This window comes from Bombina bombina, chromosome 10, assembly GCF_027579735.1.
Source record: "Bombina bombina isolate aBomBom1 chromosome 10, aBomBom1.pri, whole genome shotgun sequence".
NCBI classification, from domain to species: Eukaryota; Metazoa; Chordata; class Amphibia; order Anura; family Bombinatoridae; genus Bombina; species Bombina bombina.
This window is the reverse complement of record NC_069508.1, coordinates 181406856-181432215: the sequence shown is the minus strand read 5'-3', so window position 1 is coordinate 181432215 and position 25360 is coordinate 181406856. Positions and strand designations below refer to the sequence as shown.

Genomic DNA, 25360 nt, shown 5'->3' with positions numbered 1-25360 from the left:
CTAGACTGTCCCTTTAAGGGGAGCTGATGATAGTTTAGCGGCCCAGAGATAATTGTTAATACCACTTCTTGTTTTACAATTCTGACAATTTGAAGTGCACACTTCAGACTTCACAACCCTAACCCAGCTGTATATTTCTTCCTAATTAGCCTTAGCAGAGGGAATAAACCAAGACAGTGCAAGTTTGCTATATAAAAAACAGGGTCTACTCCAGTAACAAGTCTAGAATTGCACCAGCAAATAACAAGTGGTTGGGGGAGTTTGAAAACAATCTTAAAGGGCCATAATACTCAAATGTTTAAACACTTGAAAGTGATGCAGTATAGCTGTAAAAAGCTGACTAGAAAATATCACCTGAACATCTCTATGTAAAAAAGAAAGATATTTTACCTCAAAAAATCCTCAGTAGCCACCTCCCATTGTAAAGGATTTCACCAATCAGGTAAAGGAAGCTTACTATGAAATCTCATGAGAGTTAAGTCAAATCTCATGAGATCACAGTAAGAGTTCATGACCTCAGCACTGCTGATGCTGATTGGCTGCTGTTCATTTCTTCATTTTTTTAATTTTTTTACCTGCAACTGGGAGCAGTTGAGTATAACTTTTTACACAGAACTTACTCTGCTGAGCTGAGGAGATTGTGAGGTAAAATATCTTCCTTTTTTACATAGAGATGCTCAGGTGATATTTTCCTGTCAGCTTTTTACAGTTATACTGCATCAGTTTCAAGTGATTTAGCATATGAGTATTATGTCCCTTTAACAAACAAGTTATTAAAGGTATGTGAAACCTTAAAGAAAAGTTCATTTGAAATAGAAGATCGTCATTAATAAAATGTTTGCTCAAATATATTACAGTTTTAAAAATGTTCAGTTTTAGCTCAAACTGCACCTGAATAATTATTTCCAAACCCCCTGAGGGACTCATTATATGAGTCCTATCACGGGGGGCTACCTAGGTAGCTGCAGTGTCCGCCATCTTTAAGCTCATATCCGGCTTGTGATGATATCTACGGTGGCCGTGTGGATCCAAGAAGGATCGGTTTTGGATGTTACAGAGCGCTATCAGCTGGAGGATCATTGCTGCTGTGTTGCAGATAAGTGTTGCGGCATGAGGTTAATTAATACACCTTGACTAACGAGCAGTACTTTATAGAAACAGAAAGAATTGAGCTTCAACATATATGGGAGAGCGTTAGTGTTCAAAAGCAAGCACAACTGATCGTTACAAAGTGAATGACTGAGAGGATATAATATATCAAATGCCTCAAACCATCAGCTGTAACAAAACAATCCCAGTTCCCTGTAGCCAAATCACACATATAAGCAGTACTTACTTATACTGTCAATATTGTAAACATGATGTGCCTAAAGTAACTGTAATTGTAGTAATAACAATGGCAGGCTATGTAACGATAATAGGAACAAAAAAAAATTACTTACTGTGAAGCTGAGTTACAGAGCGGAAATGAGCCAATCTTGTATAACATCACTGACACGCCTACCTGCTTACATCATTTGACTAGGTGCTGTGTGTCAGACTGTGTAAAAGATCCGGCCAAACGACCCATAATGTGTATTATGTCTGTTATGTCCGTGTAACAGAAGAATAATTGCTAAAGCTTAGCAAGTATTACTCTGCTGTTATTGGGGGCGAATGCATAACTCAAACAGACTATGTTATTACACTCAATGAGGTCTAAGGTTTTAGACATAATAGGTTAAGCCGGCCTTTCCATTCAAACAAAGAGCAGCTCACTATTGTGCACTTAACACAAGTATACACCAATGCTTAAACATAATGCACATTATTTAAATCTGAACTAATAGATATATCTATACTGGTTGTCTTCAAACAGTGTAAATCTATTATATTGCTCAAATCTGATATGGTGTATCAAATATATTAAATTTTACAGATGTGTGAATGCCCCTAAGTTATGTAAGGGTGTACCAAAGATATAACATATAAAATTGTGTACAGCATATAGCTTCTTGAGTTACATAAAGGCCCGTCCTTATTGGCCAATCAAATGCATTTGTTAAGATAAATTGTCAGATTGTGGTAAAAAACTATACAAATAAAGAGCGTTCACTGTTGGGCACTTAACACAAGTATACACCAATGCTACTACATAATGCACATTATTTAAATATGAACCAACAGATTTATCTATACTGGTTGTCTTTAAACAGTGTAAATCTACACTGTCAGACAAAAATGTGCAAAAATTTTACTTTTAGGGGTACAACAGCTTGTCACTAGGTCAGCCGCTGTACCCTTTAACATGGGCACAAATTGGTACCCTTGCAGATTGTACCTTTCCAAGGCAAATATGTACCTTTGGTGAATAGATTGGACCTCAGTGCTATGAAACCATATTGTACCCTTAAAAAGGGTCCAAATCTGTCCTTTTAAGGGTACTGTGACAAGTCCTTTGTACCTCATGATGGCAAATTTGTACTCAACGCAGCATATTACAATGCTGTTCCATTAAATTTATTATATAATATTCAAATATGCATTCATTTAAAGGGTTATAAATCTTTGAAAAACCTATACCAAAAAAAATGTAGTATGAAAAGAAATATTAAGTATTATAAATTCACTTTTAATAAAAAATGAAGTTTAAAAATTAATTTCTTATATTACATTCTCCATTAACTAGCAGCATTGACTGCCTATAAAAGAGGCGGATTATTGCACAAAGTCTGCACCGTGCTTCATCCAATCATGATGGAGAAGGAGTATTCTAATTATAATATTCATTATGCTATTTGGTGCCCAAAATCGCATGCGCAATAACAAAAATTGATAAACGCATACACACTTATTATCAACCTTCCTGATGGACATCTTTGTTAATCCAAATTATCACATGTGCAATTGAAGCACCACAATCAAAATTGCATTTATATTCCTTGCTCGTTAGCCTAAGGGTGCTTGTTGTACTTTACTAGTTTACATAGCTTCTGCTGCTGCTCCTCCGTCTGCTCCCTCGGCAGTGTCTGCAGTCTGGTGCGCTCCTCCTCCTGACTGTGACGTCACAACCCTGTTCCCTCTGTGGTCGCCACTTGGTTGACGATGTGCCTCAATGCAGAGCACAGAGGGGATCCATATTGCGCAAACATGAGCCGGCTGTGGACTACAACTGCACATGCGGGCCGCCATGATAGTTCTACCTTGGTAGACCATCATCATAGGGCCTGTATAATGAGGAAAACTGTGGGTTTGGCAGCAATAAGAATTTTGAATCTAAAATACTGGTGAACGGTAAGAAACCTTTAATAACTCATAATTACAAATAATATTGATTTTTAATAATGTTTTAAAATAGCTCAAATATTTTTTTGAGTTTACTATCCCTTCAATGTGTACTTTTACAGACAGTAATTGCAATAGCCACACTGCCAGTTTTTAAAAAAAGTTTGGATACTGTAGCCATATAGCAAATCCAAAGACTGCTAAACAACCAGTTCCAAAAAGGGCTACTCAATGTGTTTTATATCACTCTGTTCCAATATCCCATAATTACAAATAATTTTTTGAGTTTACTATTCCCTTTTTCAGACAGTATTATATTAGCCACACTGCCAGTTTTTTTTTTTTTTAAAAGTTTGAATACTGTAGCCAATCATAAAGCAAATCCTAAGACTGCTACAAAACCACCTGAATAAATCAGGCTAAACAACCAGCTTCAAAAAGTAACTCATTATTGTATCACTCTGTACTAGACTCTAAAAACATCCCATATAATTTAGGGTGACATGCCACATAAAACATAAATATATAGAAAACATATTGAAAACAACATAATAATAATAATAATAATAATAATAATAATAATAATAAAATATAACTCTAACGAAAAAAAGGGGGATTCAGGGGAGGGCTAAATGATAAAACTCACAACCATACATTGAATTGTCACTCTATGCAAACTATATGCAAATGAGTCTATTTCCCCACATTTTGGTGATGACCATGCTATCAATAGATGGAGCTGTGTTACACATGTCAAGGAACTTTCAACCAACAGATGGCACTATGGCGTGTTACGCAATGTCCATGTATGTGACGGGAATGGTTACAATTTTTTTTTTTTTAAATTGGTTCTTAAACAGCTCTTGTTTATTTTTTAGAGTTTAAAACTAAATTTTTTCTTTGTAATTTTAGTTAATACATTTGCTTTATGTTTAAGAGTTAACATCTTGATGCTCTAAATATAAAGATTAAAATGTTAAGTGCTTGTTTGCTATTGCAACACAGTATCATTGAATATATGGGTTGTCAAGTATTTTTTTTTGCTTTGCCCGCTTCTTGCATATTACCAACAATGATTGAACATAATTATTTTGCTGTACAACATGTATGTTGCATTCATGTTGGGTGACTACCAGGTATGTGAATATGAATAATTGAGGTGTACAAATGATATGGACTTGCAGGGTTTGGCAGCCTTGAACCACCCATCCCCCTCAACCTTTTAGTCACACAAGTGATTGTACCTTTTGGGGGTTTAAATGGTACAGACATGTACCCTTTGACAGTTGGAAACATATTTGTACCTTATTTACCACTAAATGGTACATATTAGTTCCTTAAGTAATAATTATGATCCATTTGGGGTACAACCACAGCAGTTGTACCCTAAGTGTTCACAAACAGACCCCAACCGTACCCTTTTTTCTGACAGTGTATTATATCGCTCAAATCTGATATGCTGTATCAAATATATTAAATATTACAGATGTATAAATGCCCCAAAGTTATGTAAGGGTGTACCAAAGATATAACATATCAAATTGTGTACAGCATATAGCTTCTTGAATTATCTAACTTCCTAATCCTTATTGGCCAATCAAATGAAAGGTTAGATACATTTAAAAGGGACAGTAAACCAAAAATAGATATTTACTTTAATAAACATTACGGCATACTCAAGCCTGTTTTATGAATATACATTTGACCTGTGTGAGGACGTTGTATGTAAACTGTCCACTTATCTCCCTTACTTTGATGGAGATTTGGAATGGTTCAGTGCAGACTCTTAAAGGGACAGTATACTATAATATTTGAATCACTTAATGTGTTTACAATTCCTTATTATTTTATTAGCAGCTGAGTATATTATGTATGAAATTATTTTTTTTCCTGTTTGTCTCAATTATTATTTTGAAGCCACAACAAACTTACATTTTATTAGCTTGTAGATATAATCTGATCTCCTAACTGTATCCCACTGTTTACATATACATCATATATCTGCAAAATAATCAACCTAAATTTTTAAATCTTGTATTACCTTATAAATTGTATGCCCCACTTGGAGTGAAATATCTTATAATGGCTGTGTTTACACAGCTATGCCTTAAGGACAAAAACATTATGAATAGCTGGAGATACCCTAGGAGAAAAACTATTTTAACATAAAAATGAAGGGTAACATAAATACTTGTAAACCATTTTATACACTCCTGCAGGTAAAGAGGATAATTGTAAGACATGATATGTTGAAATATCTATGAGTTAACTGTCCCTTCAAATGACTTCACTAGAGTGAAAAGTCATCATCAATATGGCATACAATAACTAGCTCTGACTAAATGTGAAAATAAACTTAGCTATCATGTTTTCTTTGAAGATCATTTAATCTACCTAGGTTACCTTGCAAATAATGATACCATAACTAAGCTTTATTTATTTTAAGAATATGTTAAAGAAATATTTTTTAAACAATTATAGATATTAGAATGTGAATATATATATATATATTAACCTACACTGTCACCTTAATCTAACAAGTTCTCCCTACACATTTCTTAAAAGTGACATGGCCAAAGTTGTTATGTAGACTTTATACTGCATAGCCTCGTCATTAACATTTTAGGATTTGTACATCTCTTAATCACACAACCGAAAATTAGATGGCTGTATCTAACTCCACCTTCACTTTTCTAAGATACAAGATTTAAACACTCATTATCTGCTTGAGCTTTGTTGATCTTTGATTTTTTTTTTACTGAAAATTACAACTGTATTATATTTAATATCATGCATGTGCTTGTAAAAAAGATACTTTAACAAACATATATATAGGAGCACCAAAGGCTAAGGTATACAACAGGTTAATACTTCAGCAACACCACTAGTTATTTATGGGTGTGTAAAGACAACTATATGGAATCTATTAATTACAATACAATCCACCAACAAAAGTTCATATAAATGAGTTCTATTAAATACAATACAATCCACCAACAAAAGTTCATATAGATGATACTTTAATTCACATATAATAAAAACATTAAAAACAATATAAAAGACATAGATGATCAGACCTATCTAGGTGGGATAGAAATCTGAGATCAAAATTATATATGATCAGATCTATCTAATTAGTATAAGGATCAAATAATCAATTTATGGTTCAGATAATTATTCAATTATCCCAGAGAATGGTCACAACATTAATGTAAATTGTACATATGTGATCTAAAACTAAACAATGTGTTTATCAAGTGGTAGCCCACATGTGGGTAAAAAATGTGTATACAAATATTGTGAAAAAAATAAAAACAATAATGAGTGAGTAAAGAATTCAAATGGAGCAAGATAAATTGTGCTTAGCCCAAATTAGATCAAATACCGGTATGATCAAAAAAGAAAAAATGACAAAAAAGTGGTAAAAAAGTGTTCACATATAATCTCAAAAACGATTACTAAAAACTGTGTGTCACAATCCTAGTGTCACAATTACACTTGCAGTGACATAGTTGTCTCTGATAAAAATAATAACTAAACAAAGAAATCTAATATAATAAATCCCTATCTAATCCTACAGATAACACAGAGATATCTAATACAATCGATCTTTATCTAACAGAAAATGATCTAACAAAAAATTAAATCATACAAATAATTGTTGTGGACGATTTGTTCAATCCATCAATGAATTAAGCATAAGTCCCCAAAACCATCAAATTGAGTCCAAATTCTTATAATCCTATATTGATCCGATGGGTAACTTCAATTCTTATAATTAGGTAGAAATAGTCCCAAATTCCCAGTCCGTGGAAACAAAATCCTGTGGGAAAAAAACAAAGTGCACTAAACAAAAAGGCCTATGGGATATGGTCTATTGGTACATAGACTTACCCAAGTGCCGTGGTCCTAGGAGTATATTGAGCCTCACAAATCTACTTTGAGTCGTCTATGCATTTCAGCCCTTAAATAGGGCCTTTTTCAAGACATATTGAGGCTCAAATACTTACTAACCTTAAATACCAGATGTGGTGGGAGTAACTGGCAAAAAAAAAGGCGCCAAACTGGGTCTGACGTGGTCAAGTCAACCACCGCCGTCTACCGCACTTCCGTTTCCCTAATCTGAAGTTAGTTTATCCGGTGTTTCCGGTTCGTCACTTCCGGTTGTTACGGCTCCATTTTCGTATAGGGCATACTAGAGGCAAGTGTGGGCAGGCGGTAGGGGCCAATCTGACATATAAATGTTATGAATATATTCCAGTGGATGAGAATTTCCAATGTTGGTGTTAATAATTAGCTATTAGGTCCAATTAAAAACAGGTTGTGGGAACCATTTTATTAGGTATATAAATAGAAAAATATTTAGAAAACTATTTGACATTGTAGTAATTAATTGTTTATTTAATGAATAAACTATTTGGAAAGTCAAGGATTATTTATCCAAATAATATCTTTGCTAAAAGATCAAATATATATGTCAACAGTTTATGGATATATGTTAACGATATATTAGAATATAATAATATATTACAAGCTAACCTACTCATCAATTAAGATCTATTACAGTGGTTTGGGATGGTTACATATATCCTTTTAGATTTTAGGCTCATATACTCCAGGACTTACATATTTCTTTTACAATACAGGATATTGGATCAATAGGAAAAAAAATTTTTGTGAAAATACATGTTAAAAACATGTTAAAACGTATTAAAAAATATATTAAAAATATTAAGAAACACATTAAAATTATGAAGGACATTAAAATAAGCGGTTTATGTAACCATATTTTTCAAAATGAATTCTAGCTTTGAGATGTATCCTCAATAAAGAATACTTGTATATATTTAATATAAGCAGCGCAAACAATACATATCTGACTAATTGAAACCTTAAGATCAAAGTGTGGAGTGAATTATAGAGATTTCTAATATGGCAAGTTCCTGACAGCTGGCACTAAGATTTTGGACAGATTCCTGACAACTGGCAACAAGATGCCCCCTAGGTATATATATTTTTTCTGGAAGGAGGTGGTATCTTAGATTTCCCTTGAGGATAATGATGTTACTAAGGAGGTTTCTTTTCAAGTCTTGGACAAATGGAATTTAGTTTAAATGGTGCTAGAATAGATGTACTATTTCAAAGTTGGCATTAAGCCCTTTAGGATGGATACAGTCCAAATTGAAGATCCATTTAGATTCTGTCTTTAACATTCTCAATTCCATGTCGCCTCCCCTCCAATCTTTAGTTAATTTACATATCCCCATGTATTTGAGGCTTTTATCACTACCTCCATGTGCTTCTTTATTATTATTATTATTATTATTATTATTATTCTTTATTTATAAAGCGCCAACAGATTCCGCAGTGCTGCCCATGGGTACAAGGATAACAGTACAGTGGAGAAACAATACGATAAGACACAAAATTTTACAGACAAATACAGGGGGAGTTGAGGGCCCTGTTCCCGTGGGAACTTACAATCTAGATGGGTAGGAGGATTGGAAACAGGAGGTGGGGACTGCAGAGGTGAGAATGATATTAGTGAGGAGATAGAGGGCAACTGTTAGTTAATTGGTTAGTTTGTTAATAAGTCGGGTGATAAGCTTCCCTGAACAGAAAGGTCTTTAGGGAACGTTTAAAGGAGGAGAGGTTAGGGGCAAGTCTGACATCTCGAGGAAGTGCGTTCCAGAGGGTTGCCGCACGAGAGAAGTCCTGTAGTCTAGAATGAGAGGAGGTGATGGTAGAGGATGCAAGAAGCAGGTCGTTGTTGGATCTTAGGGGACGGGCAGGAGTATATTTGTTGATGAGTGAGGACAGGTAGGGTGGGGCAGCATTGGTGAGGGCTTTGTAGGTCAGGGTGAGAATTTTGAATTTAACTCTGTTGTGAATGGGGAGCCAGTGAAGGGACTCACAGAGAGGCGCAGCAGAAACAGAGCGTCGAGAGAGGTGGATTAGTTGGATGTGGGGAATGAAGGACAGATTTGAGTCAAGCGTGACTCCGAGGCAGCGGACTTGGGGTGATGGGGAGATAGTGGTGCCGCCAACAGTGATAGAGAAATTAGAGACGGGAGTGGAGCTAGAGGGGGGAATTAGAAGTAGTTCGGTCTTGGACATATTTATTTTTAGGTGGTGAGAGGCCATCCAGGAAGAAATGCCAGATAAGCAGTCGCTGATGTGAGAGTTGACAGAAGGAGAGAGTGCAGGGGTGGAAAGGTAGATCTGGGTATCATGAGCATAGAGGTGATAGCTGAAGCCATAGCTGTTGACAAGTTTACCCAGTGAAGAAGTGTAAATAGAGAAGAGTAGAGGACCCAGGACAGAGCCTTGAGGTACTCCAACAGACAGGGGCAATAGAGAGGAGGAGTCACCAGCAAAAGAGACTGAGAAGGATCTGTTAGAGAGATAAGAGTGAATCCAGGAGAGGGCAGTGTCACAGAGACCAAGAGAACTGAGAGACTGTAGGAGAAGGGGATGGTCAACAGTGTCAAAGGCAGCAGATAGGTCAAGTAAGATGAGTATAGAGTAGTAGCCTTTGTTTTTAGCAGAAAGGAGATCGTTAGTAACCTTGGTGAGAGCAGTTTCAGTTGAGTGTTGGGGACGGAAGCCAGATTGCAGGGGGTCAAGCAATGAGTTGGACGACAGGAAGTGGGTTAGGCGATTGAAAACTAGTTTTTCGAGGAGTTTTGAAGCTAGTGGGAGCAGTGATATGGGGCGGTAGTTTGCAGGGGAGTTAGGGTCGAGGGAGGGTTTTTTGAGGATGGGGGTGACCTTCGCATGTTTGAAGGAGGCAGGGAATGAGCCGGTAGAAAGGGATAGGTTAAATATGTGAGTAAGAGCCGGAGTGAGGGTGGTAGACAGAGGAGGAATTAGATGTGAAGGAATAGGGTCAAGTGGGCAGGTAGTGAGGTGTGAGGAAGACAAAAGGGAAGCCACTTCACTCTCAGTGGTTGGGAGGAGGGTGCAGAGAGTGGCAGAGGGGGTGACTGGGAGCGGAGTTGGGAGATTGCAGGTTTGTGTTGGGATGTTTCCTCGGATTGCAAGTGTTTTATTGAGAAAATAGTCAGCGAGGTCTTGAGCACTGAATGCAGATGAGGGGGGTGGTGCAGGTTGGTAGAGGAGAGAGTTGAAAATAGAGAAGAGTCTTTTAGGGTTTGAGGAGTGAGTGGATTAAGAGAGGAGAAGTAGGTTTGCTTAGCTAAGCGAAGGGCAGAGGTGTAAGAGTGGAGAATGAACTTATAGTGCATGAAATCATGTTCAGAGCGGGATTTCCTCCAGGCACGCTCAGCAGTGCGGGAGCATTTTTATAGGTGACGCGTTTGTTGGGAGTGCCAGGGTTGGAGCTGATGACGTGGGGCTTTGCAAGGTTGGGGTGGAGCGAGAGTGTCAAGTGCAGCAGAGAGAGTATTGTTATAGTGGGTTATAGCAAGGTCAGGGCAGGATATCGTGGAAGTGTGGGGGAGGCGTAGTTGAATAAGATTGGAGAGTTGGGGAGCGTCCACAGTGTGCAGATTTCTGCTGGTGCGGGGGCGAGAGGGGGAAGTAGGTTTAGTATCTATATTAGGATTAAAGGTGAGCAGATGGTGGTCTGAGATGGGAAATGGGCGACATGCAACATTAGAGAGAGAGCAGAGATAGGAGAATACCAGATCAATTGAGTGTCCTTCGCGGTGGGTAGGTAATAGGGTGGATTGTGACAGGCTGAAGGAGTTAGTGAGTGAGAGAAGTTTAGAGGCAGCAGGGGCAGATGGGTTGTCAATGGGGATGTTGAAGTCCCCTAGAATTAGAGCAGGTGTATTTGTGGAGAGAAAGGAAGGAAGCCAGGCAGCAAAGTTGTCAAGGAATTGGGAAGTTGGTCCAGGGGGGCGATAGATAACTGCCACTCTGAGAGAGAGAGGGGAGAACAGGCGAATGCAGTGCACTTCAAAGGAAGAAAAGGAGAGAGATGGAAATGGGGATAGGTACTGATAGGAGCAGGAGGGGGAGAGTAAGATGCCAACACCGCCACCGTGTCTCTCACCTGGCCTAGGTGTGTGGCTAAAGTGAAGACCACCATGTGTGAGAGCAGCAATGGAAGCAGTGTCAGAGGAAGATAGCCAGGTTTCAGTAATAGCTAAGAGGTTGAAAGCGTTGGAAACAAACAGGTCGTGAACAGTTGTAAGCTTGTTACAGACGGAGCGAGCATTCCAGAGGGCACAAGAAAAGGGAGGGGTTAGGCGCTGTGTGTTAATTGAGATGAGATTGTTGGTATTGCGTGACCTAGGATTTTTGCAGTGGGAGATGGAGCGAGAGTGTAAAAGTGTGGCGATTGTTGCAGGGCCAGGGTTAGGAGAGACATCACCAGCAGCAAGCAGTAGTAGCAGTGAGAGAGACAGAAGGTGAGAGTGAGATTTGTAGGAGCGGGAATGGTTAGACACAGGAGAGTTAGAGGGGGAAGAGTTTCTAAGGAAACAAAGTAGTTCATGAGAGGACAGCATAGGGGATGAGAGAAGGGAGGGGGAGATATGGATAGTGTGGGGATTGTTGTTATAGGGACATGCAGTGATTTTTAGGAGAAGGGAAGACAGAGAGAGCAGAAAAGGCATAGAAAGCATTTCTTCTTTGAAATTTTTGTATAGAGGTAGCTCTACTTTTTTCCACTTGATCTGTAATAGGTGTTCACGAATCCTATCTCTTAATTTCCATGTAGTTTGACCCACATACTGTAAGCCCCAGCCACATTCGATCAGATAGACAACAAATTGATCAGTACATCTTATGGTCTGTTTGATGTTAAATACTTCGTTGGAGACCTTAGACTTGAAGGTATCGGTTCTCATCCCATGAGCGCATGCTTTACATAAATGGCACGGATAAATGCCATGTAGCTTCTTTCCCAAGATTCCCATAGAGCTTGTAGATGTTTTATTCTTTGGAATGCTGGGGGCCAGGATTGACTTTAGGTTGTTAGCCTTCCTATAGATAAAATGTGGATGTACTGTAAGATGTTCACCCAAGATATCCTCGTCCTTGAGGAGATGCCAGTGTCTTCTTATTATGTCTTCAATGGATTTCTTTCTTTCACTATACTGAGTAATGAAAGGAACCATTAGACCTTCAGGGCCATCTTTATTTTTGTCTTGTTTCAATTTGTAAGTCAGTAGAGTATCTTTTTATGCTGCTTATCTCTTCGATGGTCTTGTTAATGAGTGATTCATCATAACACCTTTCCAGGAATCTGGCCTTCAATACCGAAGATTGTTCAATCCAACTTTCTTCACTTGAACAGTTCTTCCTTATCCTCATCAACTTTCCCTTAGGAATATTGGAGATCCATTTTCTATGGTGGCAGCTTGTCTGGTGGATATAATTGTTTGAATCTACCTCCTTGAAGTGAGTGGATGTTTCTATTCTTCCATTGGTCACCTGGATGTTCAAATCTAAGAAGGTTATATAATCTTTATTTATGGTGTTAGTAAATTTTAAATTTGACTGGTTTAAATTCATGACCTCTAGTGTGTATCTAAGGTCTTCCTCACTACCTTTCCAAATTATGAGGAGGTCGTCTATATACCTCTTGTATAGGACCAGGTCCGCGCCCGCTGGGCAAGATTTCCAAAATATGGTTTCCCATTTGCCCATATAGAGATTGGCGTAGCTGGGCATGAACCTGGTCCCCATGGCTGTGCCACATATTTGACGGTAAAACACTTTTTCACAATAGAAGTAATTGTGTTTGAGAATATAGTCTATGCCGTCTAATATAAACGTCCTCTGAGATTGGGGCATATTGTCATCTTTGTCCAGGTAATAACTGATGGATTCCAAACCCCTCTCGTGTGGAATTGAGGTATATAGTGATGTCACATCGCTAGTGACCATGATGTAATTCTCATCCCATTCCATATCCCTTAATAGGTTCAAAACTTTGGTAGAATCCCTCAGGTAGGATGGTAAAGACCTGACATAGGGTTGTAGCTTTTTTTCAATGTACTCCGATAAGTTACTTGACAAGGATCCAATGCCCGATATTATCGGTCGCCCAGGTGGATTGACCAAACTTTTGTGGATTTTGGGCAGGTAGTAAAACACTGGAATCTTGGGGTGTTTTATAGTCAAATAACTTGTCTCTTTGTCATTCAGGATGCCTATATCGTTAGCTTCTGTGAGTAGAAGATCTATCGTTCTCTTGTAATCATTGGTGGGGTCAGTTTTCAAAATTTCATATGTCTCCTTATCTTTCAAGATCCTTTTGGATTCCTTCAAATAGTCAATTTTGTTCAATATCACTATCCCTCCACCCTTGTCCGCTGATTTTATAACGATATCATGGTTATGTTCCAATTTTGATATTACATGAAGTTGTTTTGTACTAAGGTTCTTTTTGTGTGCCTTGTTTGATTTCAGTCTCTTAATGTCGTTACAAACCATGGTCTCAAAGGTCTCAATGGCTGGTCCCTTACAATGAGTGGGATAGAAACGTGACTTAGGTCGGAGGTCTGAGTGTATATACTGGTCTTCATTAGAAGTTTTCGGTATAGATGATATACTTCTTTCAGTTGGGGAACTCAGAAAATATCTTTTGAGAGTAAGTTTCCTTACAAATTCTTTGGTGTTGAGATATGTCTGGAATTTATCCAATCCTCTGGATGGAGCATATGAGAGACCCAACCCTAATACTGCCTTTTCTTCTGGTTTCAAGATGATGTCACTCAAATTAAATATACCTTTTACTTCATTTTCAATCTGGTCGGTGTTTGAGTTGGATTCAACATTATCAGACCTCCCTGTTGGACAGTCCAGTTGGAGTCTGTTCTTAAATCTGGACCCTGATCTTCGTCCCCGATGTATCTTCTTTTTATCGGGGTGTTCACGTTTTCCAACGTCACCTGTTTTCTTTTGCCTTTTTGTTCCCTCATTGGTGGATTGTTGTGACCCATCCCTAAAAAAGAAGTAGAAGAAGATGCTTGGTTACTACCTTCTCTAGGGGTATCAACAGTCTCTCTAAATGAGGGAGTAGCCAGGGGAGAGAATCTGTTTGGCATTTCTCTATAGTTCCCTTTCCACTCATTTTGTTGTCCTCTCCGACTTCCCTGGGGATGATAGTCAGCCATCTGATCATGATATTGTCGTTGTTGTCTAAACGGGTTTCTTTGTTGGTATTTCATCATGGTCTCATTATGATTATCAAATTCAGATTCATTAAATTGTTGTTGGTATTGTCCATAGTTTTCTCTGACCCAATACGGTTGATATGGTCTATTTGGACGCCCATTACTCCAATATGATGAGTGGTATCCCCTTTTAGATTCATACTGGGGGGTGTTGTCATATCCATGACCTCCATATGGTCTGTGTTGAATATTCCTCTGCCAACTGTCCTTATGTATAAAATTGCCTCTATTAAAGAATCTCAGATTCCCAGTATTGTAATTGAATTTGTTGGTATTACCTCCTTGGTAACTGCCTTGATATTCCTCACTTTGGAATCTCCTTTGCTGTATTCTGTTATTCCTATTATGTGGAATGTTACCAGGGGTTTTATTACCCCCAGATCCTCCCCTTCTTCCAATATATTCATTGCTGGGATACATTTTGGGGGGTACCTCAATCCAATCTCCCTGGGTCGGTAGCTGAGTTGCAGGCCCTTGTTGAACTGACTCTGGTGCCACTGAGTCACAACTAATACCCATATCCGGACTTTCTTGGGCAGCATTCAGATCTCTGTTTATTTTCTTAGTTTTTTTAGCGATGGTATCATCTTTGAGTTTATTAATTTTGTATATAGGTGCTCTTGCTTCTCTTTAAAGGTTTGCGAGTCTTTAAATAGTTCCATATTTTTCTCTTCAATTTGGATATCGGAATCTATATGGGTTAAGAGGAGTTCCCTATATTTAATAATGAGTCTCATTAACTCTTGGGATGCCTCAGTTATAATTTTATTCCAATTGTCAGTGAATTCTTTGGAATTAGTGTTAAAGGAGTATTTCTTGACAATCATCAGACCTTTTGGTACAATATTTAGCTCTAAACATTTTTTAAAAAATTATATCTCAATTTTATACTTTGTCTCAGAGATCAATAGTTTTTCTAAATTTTTAAATATAGTATTTATGTCAATCACAGTATTGGTACCTGTAGAATTATCCCTATTAAGGGCTATGTTGATATCAGAGCTAACATCTGCTCTAAGGTTCCTAATGGATAGTGTGGATTCCATTTCTATAAAAAGACAATTAACCTATATCCGACTGCTGTTGCTAAAATTAGGTAATGGGATAGAGTACAAATAGAAATAAGCAACTAGCGCCTAGATGAGTGTACGTGCTACACTATAAATAGACCCCCTAATAAGGTCCTAGAGAAAAATGCAATACAAGAATATATATAGGAGCGCCAAAGGCTAAGGTATACAACAGGTTAATACTTCAGCAACACCACTAGTTATTTATGGGTGTGTAAAGACAACTATATGGAATCTATTAATTACAATACAATCCACCAACAAAAGTTCATATAAATGAGTTCTATTAAATACAATACAATCCACCAAAAAAAGTTCATATAGATGATACTTTAATTCACATATAATAAAAACATTAAAAGCAATATAAAAGACATAGATGATCAGACCTATCTAGGTGGGATAGGAATCTGAGATCAAAATTATATATGATCAGATCTATCTAATTAGTATAAGGATCAAATAATCAATTTATGGTTAAGATAATTATTCAATTATCCCAGAGAATGGTCACAACATTAATGTAAATTGTACAAATGTGATCTAAAACTAAACAATGTGTATATCAAGTGGTAGCCCACATGTGGGTAAAAAATGTGTATACAAATATTGTGAAAAAATAAAAAAAATAATGAGTGAGTAAAGAATTCAAATGGAGCAAGATAAATTGTGCTTAGCCCAAATTAGATCAAATACCGGTATGATCAAAAAAGAAAAAAAATGACTAAAAAAGTGTTCAAATATAATCTCAAAAACGATTACTAAAAACTGTATGTCACAATCCTAGTGTCACAATTACACTTGCAGTGACATAGTTGTCTCTGATAAAAATAATAACTAAACAAAGAAATGTAATATAATAAATCCCTATCTAACAGAAAATAAATCATACAGATAACACAGAGATATCTAATACAATCACATGATTGTATCATGACATGAGCCTACCTAGGTTTAGCTTTCAACAAAGAATTCCAAGAGAACAAAGCAAATGTAATGATAAAAGTTAATTTGAAAGTTGTTTAAAATTGCATGTCCTGTCTGAGTTATGCCCCTTTAACGAGCAGTAACAAAAAAAACTCTCAATGCATCATGGGTATGCAAATGAGGGGCAGTTTTATGCCCATGCAGCTGCCAGTAGAGCTCTGGATGGACATTCTCAAACCTGGAGCATTATCCAACCAAAAAAATATTTTATGATGAAGACCGGATAAAGGACACCTTGGTTATTCTCCACATAAAGTAAACATAAACCAAACATAATATAACAAAAATATTTCCAAATAAGTAACTAGTTTTGATATTCAGCAGCACATGTTAGTAAACACTGATAAAGTGTAGCACAAAAGAATACAATGTTAATAAATATAGTTAATCAGGTGACCAAGTGTGACTTGATACAATGTTAGTAAATACAGCTAAGCAGGCACCAGGTGTGATTCAATGTTGCAATGTTAGTAAATAGTCCCAGTAACTCATCAGGGTAACATACCATGGGAGATGCTGGAGATATATTTTTTCTGCACAACAGATTCACCTGCAACCTCTCAAGCTTCGTTAGTATTGTCATTTCAGCCTCTCACATGTTATTTTATGCTGTTGATTTTCCGTGGTACTTTAGCAACAGTCTTGTTTATTTTATCAGGTCACATCTGATTATTTTTGTTCATTATTCATATAATTTATTAGTGTTTCCAAACGTGTTACTGAACTGCAAAGATATTGACCTAATATAATTTAGGCTTGGCTAGTGAGTCACTGAGTCGAATCACTGACTCGACTCTCTACATACAGTGATCTGAGTGAATGGAATCATGAGTGATTCAGATTCAATTCATTGCCTGTGCTGTGTAAAAGTCACTTCCTAGTGAGTGAAGGTGGAGCTTAGGACGCAGCTTTCAAATCAGCTCAGCTCATGACCAGTAATATAATCTGTGTGTGTTTCACTCAGCAGAGAGCTTGTATGAGTCTTTGCCTGAATCACACAGCGTTATATAACAGTGCACAGCTCTGCTGTTTCTAGACAGTGAAGAAAGTTATTCATGTGTATTGTTATTTTTAACCTGTTTTTAATGTTAAATGGATATCTGTTTGTATTAGATTTTTACTGAAACTTATAATAATAATATCTGACTCACACACAGCACACACTGCAGTTTATACTAATCCTGAGCTGTTCTGTGCTGTGTGTGACTCAGACTCAGTAAAAGCTTGTGCTTTACCTGGGACTTGCAGAGTTGTCTGTAACTCATCTTGGGAGTCAGTGATTCAGTGACTCATTAGGACAGGAGGGAATCAGACTAAATGGAGGGAACTTTAAGTGCTGGCAAAAGAGTTAGGAAGGGAATTAAAAAGCACATTTGTCTATGATTGTGTATTGTGCAATCTAATACATTCACACAGTTTAGATATCAAACATTTCATGTGAGATATATTTTCAAAAGTATTAAACAGATTAATACATTTATCTGAAATGTATATTATAATTATAATCACATAGTGTAATAGGGAAACAGTTGTGACTGAAATACAGAAAAAAATATATATTTATAGTTAGAGAGTGTTTGTTTCTCTTCATAACACTGATTCCCTATTAAACTGTGTGATTCAAAGATCTGTTGCTGCACAGAACTCCTCTATGAATCTAAAGAACTGCTGACACTTTCAGTACTGAGTGTGTCAGACTCACTAGTGGCTGTGCCTGGTTTGCAGGAAATGAACCGGAATTTGATTCAGTGATAAGAATAATTTGACTGATCTGATCCAAATGATTTGAATCACTAAAAAGAATCACTTTGCCCAAGCTGTTGTAAAAAAGAATATTTCTCAATTAGCTAATTAACAGACTGTTGAGCTATACATTTTGTGAATAGTAAGTGATATAAATATCACAGCTTATAGAAAAGCACAGGTATTAATTATAAACAAACTTTAAAGTGAATGTCAATTTTGATGCTAAAGTTCCCGGTTTTTAAAAATTTGATTAAAAACAGGGGCACTTTAATTCATCAAAATTTACATTTCACTCCTGTTGAGAAAAAATACTTACCTTTTAATCTTCACAGCAGCTCCAGCTTCCTCCACCCGTCGCAAAGCCTCTTCCTGGGTCTAAAATGAGGAATCCGGCTTCCTCCAATTACGGCATTGAATCAGACACTGATTTCCCCGGGGGGGAAGCCGTGATTGGAGGATGACCTATCCATCATTTCTGATGTCAGAAATGGCTTGCAACTAGTGATGTCCAGTTCGTGAACAAATCGTTCTTTTGAACCGGTTCTTTTTACTGAACTGTATGAATCAGTTCACCAGACTGAACTGATTCGTTTGCAAACAGTTCACTTCCTGGGTCTGCAGCAGCACTTGTAATATGATCCTAGAGTGATTCCTGCTTCTGCTAACTCCTTTGCAATGAATCACACAGCAGAATCAGACAGCCCCACTCTAGGATCATATTACCAGTGCTGCTACTGACTCAAGAAGTGAACTGTTTGCAAATGAATCAGTGAACTGTTAACTAACTCCTTTGCAATGGATCATTCAGTTCACAGTGAATCAGTGTACTGTACTGTTAGCTAACTCCTTTGCAATGGATCATTCAGTTAACAGTTCACTGATTCAAATCAGAAGTTTCCAACAGACAGCAGTTCTCACAGATGTCCTGTTAAGAAAAATATAATTATAAATTAATAAAAAAAAAAAAAAGTATTTTACAATAAAATATTTTATATAAGTATCCATTTATGAATGCCACTTTTTATCTTCAAAGTTGTATTATACATTTAAGATGTGTTTTTAATTTATTATTCTGTGTATGATCGTTAATAATCATTTTTTTGTTAGGTATGCAAATCTTAGACAAATAGAACATATGCTGCTTGTGTGTATGTATTATTTGTCTAAGAATTGTATATCTAACAAAAAACTGATCTAAATAACGCTGTGTGGTCAGGAGGAGTGGAACTGTCAATCATACAGAGACTAAAGAGTCATGAATGATTCAGGAAGAATCGGAACGGTGATTTGGTGGGCAAAGCTTCCTCAAAATTAGAATCTGCGGCTAGGTGAACTGATGAATCGGTTCATGAACCGGTTCAGTTAAATGAGCTGAACGAAATGAACCGATTCATCAAGATGAACCGAACTTCCCATCTCTACTTGCAACAACCGGAGGAAGCTGGAGCTGCTATGAAGATTAAAAAGTAAGATTTTTTTTCACAACAGGAGGGAAATTTAAATTTTAATGAATTAAAGTGCCCCTGTTTTTAATAACCAGGTACTTCAGCATCAAAATTGACATTAATTCTATTAACTCTTTCTTTTACCATCAGAAGTAGCTCTGCATGTGGCAGAGCCTCAAAAAATTGATGAAAACTCATAATTGTTCCTCTCCACGGAAATCTTTAGTAAAAGGCGAAAGATTTATTCGATCTGAAGAGAAACCAGAGTATACCTAATAGAAAACAAATTAAAAGGGGGGATTACTTCAAACCCTTTTAAAATAAGAGAGAGGAAAACATTACATGTATTATTTAAAATATATATATATTACTACCTTTTTATGTATGGAAATGGTAAATAAAATCCCAAGATATGCCATTAATTATTTTAACAAGTTAACATATTTGTATGATTGTTACAGCAAGGAGCACAGGATTATGGGTATGCAAATGAGAACAGTCTAGGCATGATTAGTCTTGTGTTGCATAACAGCTGTAAAGGGTCAGTGTACACAGTAATCACAAGTCTATGTTCCAAATACAGTGACTAAAGAAATGGGACATATATACAGTAGTTAAACTTGCTAACAATACATTTTGTAAATGTAAGCTTTCTATTCCTGCTCATGTGAGTATTCTCCACGGCCACGGGGCTGGCACTCCCCCAGGAAGGGGCTGAGCTGTGCTTTAGTTTAGCACGCCCACTCGCCAATCATAGGCTATATGTAAATTCCTATGTATAATGAACATTAGAACTTTGCCTGCACAAATGCTCTATAATTCCTGCTAAACAATGAAAATGCATCATCTTTAAAAATTCCTACAAGTAATAAATGTCAGAGTTTTGACTGCAGACATCGTCTCTGTAAGATTGATGAAATTAGGACAGGCTGTAGAACTATACGGCAAGACAAACAGAGAAATAACTTCAGTTCAACTTCTCACAGCCTGCTCGTAACCTGATACAGCAAGACTGAAACAAAACAGAAATCATTGGAGCTGAAGTTCTTACCTCTGTATTTATAACTTGCGCATTACCCGGTCCTGCTTTATCAGGTTACAAGCAGGCTGAGAAGTTTAGCTAAAGTGATTTCTCTGCTTGTTCTACAGTCTGTCCCAGTTTCCCCAATCTTACAGAGATGTCTGCAGTTAAAGGGATAGTATACAATCATTTTCTTTTTGCACAAATGTTTTGTATATGATCTAATTATATATCACATAACGGTTTTTGTTTTTTTAAATGGATAGCTTTTATTTATTTTTAAATAACATTGCCCTGATTTTCAGACTCCTAACCAAGCCCCAACATTTTAGGAGAATACCATCAGATATCTACTCCAGCGTGCTCCTGTTTGTGTAAAGGGTCTTTTTATATGCAAAGGAAGGGGGGAGTGTCTTATTTCCCACTTGCAGTGGGCTTTCTGGCTAACTTTTCAACAGAGCTAAACTGAGAGCTTCTAAGTAAGTTTTTAAACAGTTTTATACTGGATTTTTATAGAAACATAGAAACATAGAATTTGACGGTAGATAAGAACCAAAAAGGCCCATCAAGTCTACCCATATCACATGTTACTTTTTCCTTAGGATAGCCTTATGCATGTCCCAGGCATTTTTAAATTCCTTTACGGTCTTTGTGTTTACCATCTATCATACTATTAAAACATGCAGATGCCTGGTTGGGTTAGTAAAGTATAACAGAGTAAGAAATCCACTGCTCAAATACTACCTAGGTATAAGGTGGATTGGGATTTCTCTCTGTTATTCAACTTATGGTTAATAGGTAAAGGTGTAGTAATAATTTGTTTATCGCTCTCAACAATGAAGGAGTATGTCCCAATGGGTGCAAATATTGCAAATAACTTCTCTGGGAATCCCAGAGTTGTTTACCAATTAGTTACCGCTATGAGTTTTCTCTAGGTATACCCGAGACCCATATCAATTAGTTACCACTGTGAGTTTATTTGTATGAATAGATGGGTACTCAGAATGAAAAGAATAAAATGATGAATAAACAAATTTCCTATCTGGTGATACTTTTTCTTGATACCTTTTAGTTACCGCTATTGTTAGAAAAAAACCATATCACAGTGGCTAACCAGTGTGTATAGAAAAACTGTTGGTCTTTACTCTTAGTTTTTCTGGTTATGTCACCTGGTGAGAGACCTTCAAAAAAGTGCCAATTACCTATTAATACCAATTATTAAGCTCTGTAAAATCAGGCATTGCTCTTAAAAATAGAGGGGGAGAAGGGGAACAGGGACGTCACTATTTATATCAATAACTTAAAAGCTTAATAATTGGTATTAATAGGTAATCAGTATTAATAGGTAATCAGTATTAATAGGTAATCGGTATTAATAGGTAATTGATATTAATAGGTAATTGGTATTAATAGGTAATCGGTATTAATAGCTAATTGGTATTAATAGGTAATTGGCACTTTTTTGAAGGTCTCTCACCAGGTGACATAACCTGGCATCTTTAACTTGAGCCTTTATATTTTCCATAACGGTATTTAACAGGTATAGGTCTCTGGTATTACCAGATAGGAGCTTTGAACAATCTGGCTCCTTTATTTAAGCGCCTCTATATTTATACCAATAACTTAAAGTGGTAACTAACTGATATAGGTCTCTGGCATTTCCAGAGAAGGAAATTATCCATTCACAGTGGTAACTAATTGGTAATAATCTCTGGTATCTCCAGAAAAACTAAGAGTAAAGACCAACAGTTTTTCTATACACACTGGTTAGCCACTGTGATATGTTTTTTTTCTAACAATAGCGGTAACTAAAAGGTATCAACAAAAAGTATCACCAGATAGGAAATTTGTTTATTCATCATTTTTTTCTTTTTATTCTGAGTACCCATATATTCATACAAATAAACTCACAGTGGTAACTAATTGATATGGGTCTCGGGTATACCTAGAGAAAACTCATAGCGGTAACTAATTGGTAAACAACTCTGGGATTCCCAGAGAAGTTATTTGCAATATTTGCACCCATTGGGACATACTCCTTCATTGTTGAGAGCGATAAACAAATTATCACTACACCTTTACCTATTAACCATAAGTTGAATCACAGATAGAAATCCCAAGCCACCTTATACCTAGGTAGTATTTGAGCAGTGGATTTCTTACTCTGTACTTTACTAACCCAACCAGGCATCTGCATGTTTTAATAGTATGATTATTTTATGCCCCCCCTTTAAACTTATGTAGTAAAAGTTAAGTTTTAATTTTCTTTCTCTGCCTCTGTCCACAGTATCTATTATAATAGAATATGAGTGCTAAATTTGTACTCTTTTTTTTTTTAGTCTCTTACTGATAAGCTTTGAATCCATTTTCTAGTACAAGCACCATCCCCTTTTTCGTGATTTATCTAATACTTTATAATCAATTATATGGGAACGTTCAGTTTATTTAAGTAGTGCCATTGGTTTTCTCTCTATTATTTATATAAAAACTACTCCGGATGAAGTTTCTCTCTCCTCACTCTTACTACAAAAGAACCTGCTCACACCTAGGATAGATCCTTTAGCAGTGATATATTAGAAAGATTGGTTCATGGATTCTAATAAATTCAAATGATAATTGAAGGCCTGCTAATCATAGGTTCTTAATAATGTAAAGAACTTGTAATTATTGGTTACATCTTTCAGGACAGTGTCATAATGTCTACATTAGAACAATGTTCTCATTGAACAAATTGAAATCCCGTGATTGTGAGATTTCAATAATGAGATTGGGTCAGGGGGTCGTCCCTATGATGCTAGGCACACCCTTCAGACCGCGATCACATCCAGGAAGTGCTGTTGGCTTCAGGACAGCCAAACGGCTATGACGTTGTATTTCATCCTAATGGCGCTAAATCCCAGCACCGTTTGGACAGAATATGACGGCGTTAAAAGGTTAAAGAATTAAAATGCAAATACTATGATATTGTGTACCTGGAAGCCATTGAATCTGCTAGATTTTTCCATAATTTCAATAGTATTATTATTTCATTTTCTGTACAGAAACATCTGGTGTTGTCGTGTTATTTTTAGCTGCAGATTATATTTGTTGTGGTTTAGTCACATATCTCTTTTCCCTATGCATACAGTTAATTATTGTCTGCAGTTGTTACTGAACTGCAAATCTATTTACCTGATATCATCTTAGGCCAAATCATAATCACACATTTCTGGCATTTATTTCTTTTGGAGTTAAAGGGATAGTAAAGTACATATTAAACTCACATGATTCAGATAGGGCATGCAATTTTAAACAACTTTCTAATTTACTTTTATCATCAAATTCGCTTTGTTCTCTCGTTATTCATAGTTGAATGCTAACCCTAGGTAGGCTCATATGCTAATGTCTAAGTCCTTGAAGGCTGCTTCTCATTTGAATGCATTTGACAGTTTTTCAAAGCTAGAGGGCGTTAGTTCATGTGTTTTATATAGATAACACTGTGCTCATGCACTAATTGCCTGAAATGCAAGTCTTTAAAAAAAATCTGAAATAAGGAGGCAGTCAGCAGAAGCTTAGATACAAGGCAATTACAGAGGTAAAATGTATATTTCTATAACAGTTTTGTTTATGCAAAACTGGGGAATGGTAAATAAAAGGATTATCTATCTTTTTAAACAATAACATTTTTGGTGTTTACTACCCTTTTAACAGCCTATAGGGGAGTTGTAATTGCTGAGGTGCTCTGGGGTTTCATGTAATACAGTATTTATTTTCTCTTGATACCAGCACTAGGTTTGCTTTATCTTGTATAGATCATATGAGGATCGGTGAATCTAGAAAGACCCATTAGTAAATCTGCTCTGTGTAATAAACTAGATCACTTGTGTGGTCAGTGAGTATGCAGCACTCTCTCATGATAGCAACACCCTAATAGAAAAACTTAGGTATCATTTAAAAAAGAAATAAAAATAAATATATATATAATGAAGATAGATGATCCAGCGTTCCCTGTTATTTTTGATGCCTGGGTGCTCTCATACTAGTGAAGAAGGGGCACTCTCAAGACTTTATGTTGATGCAATAACTTCAAACTTTTTATTTTCAGTTTCTTATCATGTCCAGGTCAACGTTTCGGTCCACGCAGGGACCTTTTTCAAGACCAATTATTTTCTTATGTTGATTTATTATTATTTTTTATTATTTCTTTAAAGAACAAAATAATAAAGTAAATAAGAAAATAATTGGTCTTGAAAAAGGTCTCTGCATGGACCATAACATTGACCTGGACATGGACCGAAACTTTGACCTGCATGGACCGAAACGTTGACCTGGACATAGAGCTATAAAAATTATATTAGTGATTACTTAAAGGGACAGTATACACTCATTTTCATATAACTGCATGCAATAGACACTACTATAAAGAATAAGATGCACAGATACTGATATACTGATAATCCAGTATAAAATGGTTTTAAAACTTACTTAGAAGCTGTCAGTTTAGCTCTGTTGAAAAGGTAGCTGGAAAGCCCACTGCAAGTGGGAAATAAGACACTCCCCCTCCCCCTTCTTTTGCATATGAAAAGACCCTTTACACAAACAGGAGCAAGGTGGAGAAGGTAGCTGAAGGTATTCTCATAATACTTTGGGGCTTGGTTAGGAGTCTGAAAATCAGAGCAACGTTATTTATAAATA

The 25360-nt window shown here is 36.6% G+C and overlaps 1 protein-coding gene and 1 non-coding gene across 5 annotated transcripts in view; both read right to left on the bottom strand.

Annotated features, from left to right (window-relative positions):
- HPDL (4-hydroxyphenylpyruvate dioxygenase like) overlaps positions 1-25360 on the bottom strand; it is a 155479-nt gene that overhangs the window by 66773 nt on the left and 63346 nt on the right. The window contains exon 1 of one of the 4 annotated variants that reach the window (XM_053693564.1): positions 1443-1462. The exons of the other annotated variants lie outside the window; for them this stretch is intronic. The gene's annotated coding sequence lies outside the window, so the exon portion shown is untranslated. Of the gene's footprint in view, positions 1-1442; positions 1463-25360 lie in introns of those variants that run through there. 4 annotated transcript variants of the gene reach the window in all.
- On the bottom strand, positions 19820-19935 carry LOC128641538 (U5 spliceosomal RNA). The gene has a single exon (XR_008399554.1). It is a non-coding gene; the product is annotated as a U5 spliceosomal RNA (small nuclear RNA).